The sequence below is a fragment of the Lissotriton helveticus genome, chromosome 7, assembly GCF_964261635.1.
Source record: "Lissotriton helveticus chromosome 7, aLisHel1.1, whole genome shotgun sequence".
Taxonomy (NCBI): Eukaryota; Metazoa; Chordata; class Amphibia; order Caudata; family Salamandridae; genus Lissotriton; species Lissotriton helveticus.
Window position 1 is genome coordinate 1,374,261,145 of NC_136068.1, and position 9,948 is coordinate 1,374,271,092.

The following is a 9,948-nucleotide window of genomic DNA, read 5'->3' on the forward strand; positions in this document are numbered from 1 at the left end:
ACGTTGGCTGGTAATTGTGCCTCGGAATTGGTGAGCAAGCCTGCTGTGCAGGCGAAACGCATACAATGGAGGCTGACAATTAAAGACCTAAAAGAAACATCCACACGTTGCGTCGTCATCCTTAGAGAGGGACTCTCTGTTGTGTGGTTCGTGAATGCCATCTCGGGGTTCTGGTGACATTTAATAAGCATGTAGCCTATACATGAATTGCTATGCTGTAATTATACTGGTTCGTAGTGGCTCATAAATTGTTTTGGTTTCTGGCTGCTATTTCCTTTGTATGGGGATCAGATGCAGAGAATTAGCAGCCTATTTAAAGATTGTTAAGTTCTAGTTGAAGCGGTATTAAGCAAGTGATAAGCATTTTTGCACACATTTAAACCTTGCATGCTTTTTAAAAATGATGTGACATTTTGACATTAAAAATGCGATATTAGCTCATTGTAGGATGGGAAGCCAGTGCAATCGCCACATCTTTAAAGACAGAAAAAGATGCAAAACAAATTGTGCTTCACATTTAAAGCTGCAATTTTAGTTCATGCCTGCATATACATGCGCTCTCCCATACAAGTGTTACTGTGTTGAATAAACGGCATGGAGCCCGCCCATTGCTTATCATTTCCTGCTTTCTAGTTGGGTGGTGGTGGGAGTTGGCTTTACTTCCTCTTTTTTCGGCTGGTGCATGGACCAAGTGCTGATGGCTTCATCTTGACCCGGGTCCTTCTGCTGCAAGCTGTGGGATTGAGGTGTTTTTTTAATACATTTTGTTTCTTCTTCCCCTGCCTCAATCATAGCACCAGCAGCAGAAGACTCGTCAGTACTGTTGTCCCTGTTGACTAATGGTGGTGAGTGCTCCATTTGTACTCTGAATTCTTGTGTACTGCTGCCACTAAAGTAGCAAACTGAAAAGTTGATGGACAGAATGCAGAACAATGTCATACATTCACCCCAGTACAGAGATCTTGGCCTAAATCCATCCATTTTTAGCTCACTATGCCATTCCAGTTTGGACCCATATGCAAATCAGTTTTGACCCTGCACCCAATGGGAACAGTCCAGCCTGAACTGTCGGGCCAGGTCCTCCCTGGACTGGAAACAAGCATCCTAGGACCGGATTCGGGCTTTCAGCCCTCATCAGCCAGGATAGCTTGACTCCAGGGGCATTGAGAGCACAGGACCAACATCTGGGCATACCCGTCACACTCTGGGTGACAAATGCAAAAAGAACAATTAATGGAGAGAATGCAGAAGTAGCTGCAGTCTGACCTGGTAATAGCTTTCATTTTTTATGGCTTCTTAGTTCTGCTTTAATACCAGATTTGGCTGTGCTGTATGAAAGTCACTGCTTCTGTGGGAGGTAGCCATGATGTTTAAATGAATATCTTCCTCGGATCAGTTCAATTTTTAAAATTTTCTGTTTTACCAGAAGGCTGCCAGGGCACAAGTATTCCTACTTTATCTCCTACTGCGGAGGAAGATGTATCTCAGTGCATACTTGATTCCAGGAGAATGTTGCAGAAGAAAAACCAATTGGTGTCTCAATATCCCGGCTCATTATCTGCTTCCTCAAGACACACCTATTTTTCTAACAAATCAGATGACATATCATTTACATCACTCAGCTGGTCACTAGTACTCTTCTCACAGCCACAGCATATTCAGGAGTTTGCACCTATTTTATCAAAAACCTGCCTTCAGGGCAGAAGCTGAAGACTGGTGGTAAGCATAATACAAGCATTGGCAAAACCGATATGTCTCACCTACAATACCTAATGGCTTTGTCAGTGTTTTGTTACCATGCCGTAGAGCAGCACTGCGGTTGCCCAGCACTGCTGTACAGCATGGCTTGAAGTAATAAAAAGCGCTATGATGCAGCCAGCACTAGCCACAAGCCGCGGCCCATGGAGGGAGTTACGGTGGGGCAGGGAGGCGGGGAGGGGGTGGGGCAGGGTAGAGGGTGCTAAAAACCGGCATATGGATAATTTGAGGTAAGTAAACAATTTAATTAATGAAACTAATTTCTTAGTGAGCCAAATGCAATGCAGTGCGCGCTACGAAATTTGTTTTATTAATTACATTGTTTACTTACCTGCAATTATCCATATGCCGGTTTTTAGACCCCTCCACCCTGCCCATCCCCCTCCCCGCCTTCCTGCCCAAACGTAACTCCCTCCACGGGCCGCGGCTGCTAGCCACATCATAGCGTTTTAAAAAAAAAGTTTATAAATTTTGGCTAGGCTTTGCAGCGGTATACAACGGTAACCACGCATTTTTTACAACGCGGTACCGTTACCACGCTACTTTTACCACGCAAGTCGATACAACGACTTGCGCTGGGGAGGGCTCCAGGATAGTAAATAGATTAATTTACTATCCAACTCCTTTCCCTAGAGTCCACGGGGACTGGAGTTGGAATAGTAAATTAAAAAATTTACTATCCAGCGCCCCTCCACGCAAGTCGTTGTAACGACTTGCGTGGTAAAAGTAGCGTTGTAACGGTACGCGTTGTGAAAGTACGCGTGGTACCGTCATATATCCCTTTGCAGCAGCCACGCTGCTGTACAGAATGGCTAAAAACATTGATAGTCAATAGCTCTCATAGGCGAGACCTATTGGTTTTGCCAGTGCTTGTTGGTACAGCAATTGGCAAATGTTATTAAGCTCTACTACTTTTAGTGTGAACCCCAAATGAAGGCCTAAGTGTGCTGTAGCATTTTTTGTGTGTGCCAGGCCATTCAGCAAAAGTCTTCATTTCACTTTAATTTTAGTCGCTCCATAGCCTCGGGTCACTCAAGTGAAAATCCCCGAAAAGGTTGTTACCCTTAGTCCTACTTCCAACTCAGATTATAAAACACCTCTCTGACATATAGTCCATGCAACCCCACATCTCCATGAACTGCTCTGAACATACATCAACCCCTCAGCAGTGGTGGGGTATGTCCTTTTGTTAATTCTAAGCCCAAACATAAACACAGCCCTGCTTCATGCAGGCACAGACAGGCCACAGGAATGCCCATTTCCAACAGTGCATCCTCTAGACACAGTGGTCTACACCACCCACAGCCTTCACCACTCATGCCACCAGCATGCTGGTCACGAACCGAAAATAGCCCTGAGGTCTGAGAAGACGCCAAGGAATGCTAGCGGAGTGAGCGCCATCACTATCCAGTACACAAAAAAGGACTTGACTGTTTCATGTCTGAGTTTCCGGAGAGCCCTTTTCCATCTTTCTGCCTGATTTTCAGCCAGTAATTGGGCTGGACTCCCAGACTGCTACAGCAATGGGAGACAGGCTGCCATATCCACAACTACAAAGCCAATTTCCATAACCACCTATCCTCTAAAGCAAACCACACCCTGAAGTTATTACAGTAAAAAGGACTTCAGCTCAATGGAATGGGCTAGCCAAGCGACCACGTGGCCAGCAAACCAGGAGACGACAGCACTCAAAAAGGAATGTATGAAAGCTTGGAAATGATAGCTCGACTACTAACTATTCATCGTTATGACACGAGACGGAAAATTGAAAGATGCTTCTTGGAGGGAGTTGTAGAAACTGGTCTTCGTAGACTTCTCGGCGACGATCTTGCCCTAATATAACCTAGGAGGACTTTGTTTTGAGAACGCGTTCCATACCCGTGCAAATAGCAGTTCTCAGCTTATTTGGGATCAAATAAAGCACATATTTACAAACTCCTGAGATTTTGCCCAGTGCAAATTTCGGTAGTTAGACCTGTCAAAATCTAGCTAGGGTAAAGACTTCAATAAGGTGCGCTAATTCAGGCACAACATGTAAAGCCTCATTCTGACCTCCTAATCTTGGAATTGGGGGGCATTACAGACCTGGCGCAATACCACGGTCTGTGGTATTGGTATTTACCATGGCAGAATTACTGCACTCACTGTGAGGCCCAAAGAGATGAACCTCTGAACATCGGTAGTTCACACCACCTCTAAACCAAGAAAGGCATCAATGGTCCTGTGAGGAGGACCAGCTCTCTCTTGCCAAGTATTCTCGGGGTGCTTGCAGTGAAGAGCTTCCTTAAATGAATGACTGTATAAAGATAGACTTGCATGACACCCAGCACCCTTTCAGTGAGAATTTATTATTAGTAAAATGGGGAATCCTTTTATTCAGAATGTCTGCAGTGGGACTACTGTGAGGCAAGATCTTTCTGAAGTGAGCATTGCTCCATTCTGCTGTTTGACATTGCGGAGGTAATAGTGTAGAGAGTGTGAACCGGGAACATAAATATATGGGGGCAGATTTCCAAGCCCCTTGCGCCACTTTTGCATCACTTTTCCCATGTTAAAAGTGACGTTAAAAAATGTGGCGCAAGGGGCTTGTAAATCTGCCCAATGGTGTGCCTGGCCTATGAGTTCTGGAGGCAAAATATTAGTGCTGTCTTTTCAGGTGTTAATTCATTAATCAACATCTCAGAACCTGCTTAGCCTTACAGGTTTAGTTTGGGGTCTGTCTTTATTTAGAAGGTAGAGGTCCTTCGCAGGCTTTACAACTTTATAGACTATTGCCACCACAACTTGACCACAGATAGCAACCTCTATGCAACATGCAAAGGATGCGTGATCACTTTACAGGATTCAATCCCTTGAACCATGGTTCCATAAAGTGTCTATGTGTACGTTTGTTAAATTGAATTATCTATTCTCTTTAGTCCTGTCAGAGGGATAGCGAAAGGAGATACAATTTTTTTATCCACTGTTTACAGAAATGTTGGAAATCCTGATTGAATTTAACACACATTATGCTTTCATTACGTTTGGTATCCTTAATCCGAGGATAAAGACTAAAGGAAATCTAGGTAATTAAAAAGCGTATACCTGGAAGACATACAAAGGCAGTAATGCTACCAAAGAGTAATGTCTGATCTAACATGTCTCTAAAGTAAGGTGCTTACTGAACGGGAGGAGAGCTGCTGCAAGACTTGGTTACACTGAGGCGTTTACATCATTGGTTAGTAGGAGCCTTCCAATTTCTGCCATGTGGACAGTCTACACCTCATTTCTTTGAGAGAACACATTGTGTGCAGTGAGTATTACCACTAGAGGTGTATTTCAGTGACGTTTGCAGCATTTCCACGGGCTGGACTATTCCCATGAGGCACAGGGACAAGACTGATTAGCTGGGTCTGAACTGGGGTGGCGAAGTGAGCTAATGAACAATGATGGAATCAACCCAGATCTGTGACTGGGGGTGAGTGTCTGAAAAGTTTTAGCACTCCTGTCTATCATCTCCTTGTGTTTGCTTTGTTCATCCTAACTTGGCAGGGTATGCCCAGACATGGGTCCCTTGCTCACTTTGCCACTGGATTGAAGCTAGCCTGGCTGATAAGGGATGTTACCCCAAATCTGTTCCCAGGATGCTTGTTTCCAGTACCAGGAAGACTTGGCTAGACAGTTCGGGCTGGACTGTTCCCATGGCACAGGGTCAAGACTGATTTGCATATAGTTGGGTCTGAACTGGGGTGGTGAACTGAGCTAGAGAACAATGATGGATTCAACCTTAGATCGGTGAGTGTCTAAAATGTTTCAGCGCTCCGCCCATCATCTCCTTGTATTTGCTTTGTATGCCCTAAGTTGGCAGGGTACACCCAGACCTGGGTCCCTTGCTCACTTTGCCACTGGATTTAAGATAGCCTGGCTGATGAGGGGTGTTACCTTGAAACTGGCCCCAGCATGCTTGTTTCCGGGCCATGGAAGACCTGGCTTGGCAGTTCAGACTGGACTGTTCCCATAAGGTTCAGGGTCAAGACTTATTTGCATATAGTTGGGTCTGATCTGGGGTGGCGAAATGAGCTAAAGAACCATGATGGATTCAACCCAGATCTGTCAGGGGGGGTTGTGGGGGGGTCTAAAAAGTTTCAGCGCTCCGTCCATCATCTCCTTGTGTTTGCTTTGTTATAACAAAAAATGTCAACAGTTTAGAATCGGGATTCATTACAATATGGTGGTATGCTGATTCTCATCCATTGACATCTTTTGTATCGCCTAAGGGAGCATACAGGTACAAGAGGAGGTTGTTTGGCTTAGCCTCGATGGCTGAAGTATTTCAGCAGGCTATGCACCATTTGTTCATGGCTGACTGGGAGAGGAGCTTCCTCAAGATCTGCAGTAACCCCGCTGCATTTACATAGTTGGTGAGGAGAAGCTCCCCATTTTACGCACCGCACAATGTTACCTCGAAGTAATGTGGATTAGCCTGTCCACACAGCATAATATGGCAAGCTCCTCTGCACCAACGATGTTAACACCGCGGGGTAACTGCAGGTCTTGAGTTGGATCTCCTCCCGGCCAGGAATATGTTCCTCGTAGCCAGTGGAAAAAGCAAGGGAGGTACAGAGGTAAGTTTATTCACAGCGCCTGGGAGGGAGACTTCCTGCAACTGTTGCCAATACACCTTACTTTTTTTTTATTTCAAAGTAGTTTTTGTTTTTATACAACATATAACATATAGTCATCACCGCTTTGTAGTTAAAGGGTGGCCCTTAAATTTAAGAGCCATAGGAGCATAATTAAAGAAGTTTAATTATTTTTCTTTCTTCTTCTCTGTTTATCCAGCTATACAGTGACAAAAAGAAAGGAGATATTTAAAGCAACATTTTTTTTCGCACTCCTTAGGTAATTATAGAAAGGTTAGAATCCTTATATTTCTACACATTTCGAGCTACTGTGTCCCTTTAAAAAAAAGTTAAACTTATTCTTATATCTCATCGGAAAATAGAAAGGGTCCCAAGTGGATAGGAACGGAGAAATCTGGTCAACCAAGAGTTTGATACAAAGGGGTAGACCAGAAATGAGAGCAGATCCACAAGTCTCAGGGATTGAAGGAAGATCGAGCTCCCAAGGAAGTTTGATGGGTTCTTATTGAATTAGACACAATATATTGTATACAGTTATGTAAGCAAATGTATTTTGCTCCTTTCCTTTCTGCTTTCGTTTCGGCATTATTTCTGCTGACTTTTCTTTTTTCTTACATATTTGTCAATTTTACGGGAGGGTGATGTGTTGAACTTATGTATGGATGGAAGGTTGGAGGTTCTAGAATGGAATGTGTGTTGGTGACAGTTGCAGGAAGTGCCTCTCCCCTCCCTGAAGTATGCCTTGCTTCTTTTCACCTCCAGAACCAGACCTGCCTTTACCTTATCTTCTGGCTTTGGCAGCAGCCATTGTAAGATCAGAACTCAACTGTAATAAATTATTGAAATGGGAGTTCTAACGTCATTTCTTTATAATCAGCGAGTCGATCACAAGTCGCTGATTAAAAAGAAATTGGAGGCTGGTTTTAAACAGGTATTGCAGAATCCCATGTATTATAACTGGATAAAATAACTGTATAGTGTTTGGGGAAGATGTCTGTGATTGACAGCAGTAGGAACTATCACATTATAGTGTCTAATAGATATGGCAGTTGTAGGAATTATCACTGCATACGTTCCGATATATTTGCCGGAATTATGGCCGTGCACTGTCTGATAGATCGGCAGGTGAATGACATCAGCAGGAATTATCAATGAATGGTAGGTATTATGGGAGTAGGAGTTAGCACCATCCAGTCAACGATAGATTTATCTGTGAACGACGGAAGAAGGAATTATCACTGTACAGTGTCTGTCAGATCTGTCTGTGAGTGGCTATACAATGAATTATAGCATCTGATAGAGCTGTCTGTGAATTATAGCATAAGGTATTTTCACTGTATAGTGTCTAATCTATCTGTGAATGACAGAAGTAGGAATTATCACTATGTATTCTCTGATAGATCTGTGACTGTACGCATTATCACTGTTTAGTCTCTGAAAGATAAAAGAATGAAGGTGCACCTTTTGAGATGATTGTCTCCCTGAAGCTGTAGAAGAATGAGTTACAATTAGAAAATATTGCCTAATTTAGATGAGACTCAATTAGCCTGACCAGGCCTCAGTCACCTTGTACTAAGCTATTCAAAGTTGCTGAATAATAGTACACATTCATTTAATGTGAGAAAGCCTTTCTTTTCCCGGTATGCTTGTGTGTTTTTCTTTTTCAGGCAAATCATTGAAAAAGAGCCCAAAACTGTGGTGTCTGTATGAATAGAAATGTAATATTTGTCTCATTCGAGGAGGCGAAGTGCAGGATGTTCCTGTAGTCTCTAACTGTCGATGTTCTGTGTATTTCATTCATTAGCTGAACATGACATTGTATTGCTGTGTTATATAAAATGTCAATTTGTTTCCTTAATTTGTTATGCATAACCAAACTAATGAGATGCTTTAATAAGTAGGTGTCTCTAGGAATACCTTGTTTACAAGAATAAGTGTTTGAAGCATTGACAGTTCAACTCTGTCATTTCAGACCACGAAATAAATATGTGTGGCATCAGTGCTCTGAAACATTATAGAAACTGTTTTAATTTGGAGAAGAGACCGTTTTCTCTGGGCCCTCTGTGTGAACAGTCTCTATGTCAGTTTGTCTTTTTAATATATATGTAGACTTTCCTTGATTTTTTCAAGTAAACAGACTGCGCTAGTATACTGATTCGTTCGGATTGTGGGTTTCCTTCTGAGTCTGGTTAGTCTCATTGTGGAATTATACTTTGACTATTTCATTGATGCCGATTTTTAATTGACTAATTACCTTTTTGTATTCTATTATGATCACATTTTTTTATAAACCTGTGAAGTTCTCACCTGGAATCCTTGCCTCGTGCAGGTTAGTTTATTAGCTTTGGAATCTTATGAAGACTCACAAGGTCTTATGAAGAATCAAACAATTCCGATCTTGAACTTCAACCTACTTAATTAGTTCATTAGAGCATAAACAAAGCTCAACTATACCTACAACAAGAAGCAGTTGGTACTGGTTTTTATTCATTCCTGTAGCCAGTGAGCATCCACAAAGTTGATTGTCCTGTTGTCCTCTCACCAACATCCACTGTTTGTGCATGTAAGATGACCTGTGATCTAGGTAATGGAGTTAATCTTTTCGATGAACAAGTGCATTATCAGCAAGCGGAGGAGTCACAGTACCTCGTGACTAAAAAGATTTCTTCAAAACGTTGAAGAAAAACAACTTACTCACTAGATGGCAGGAGTATACACAGCATGTCTATCTACAGCCACACATGCCCTGAACATTCATTTTTTGATCAATTATTGTTGTGGTTCTCCACCTAAAAAACTAATTTCCCCTCCTTTTGAGGTAGTTTTTTAAAAGCATTTTAATTTGGTTACAAATATTATGAGGTGGGTCATTTTCTTCAAGGAATTCCACGAAGTCTATAGAAGACATTTCTCACATCCTCACATAATACCAATCTAAAGGATCACAATTCAATTATTTCCACATCTCTCGATGGTCTGTTAGGGGTCTCGGAGTGTGCTACTGACTTCCTCAGTTCTGGGGCGGTTATGTGTGTGTGTTAGGGGTTACCTAGGTATTTGGGGGCCTGTCTCATACCATAATTAGGTCTGTATGAGGATCTAGAGGGGTGATATGAAGAGTGTGGAAGAGCCTTGAGCAAATACATTTTTCCAAGAATTCACCATTCCCGCCAGTGATTTGACCCCATTTCTCCCTACAGTATATCACCGAGTGAAGAATGAATGTGTGCATGTGAGTGTGTGTGTGTATCTGAATGCAGAGCTATGATTATGGATGGGAATGCCTATGCTTGCATGCATGTCTCTATGCCAGTTTGCCTATATTTGTGACTATCAAAGTGTACTTGTAGATGTACATGTGTAGTTTGTGTAAACTTTCAATGTATGTTTACTGAGACATCGTCGTACCTCCCATTTTTGGAAAATGAAAATTGTGTGCATTATTTGGGCACTTTTGAAATCTGCAGCTCGTGCTTTTTGGGGTGTTATATAGAAGGTAGGCAATGTATGTTCTACCAGGGCGGTAAGGAAAATAACAAACTGTGTGTTCTTGAGCATTGTGAAAGTT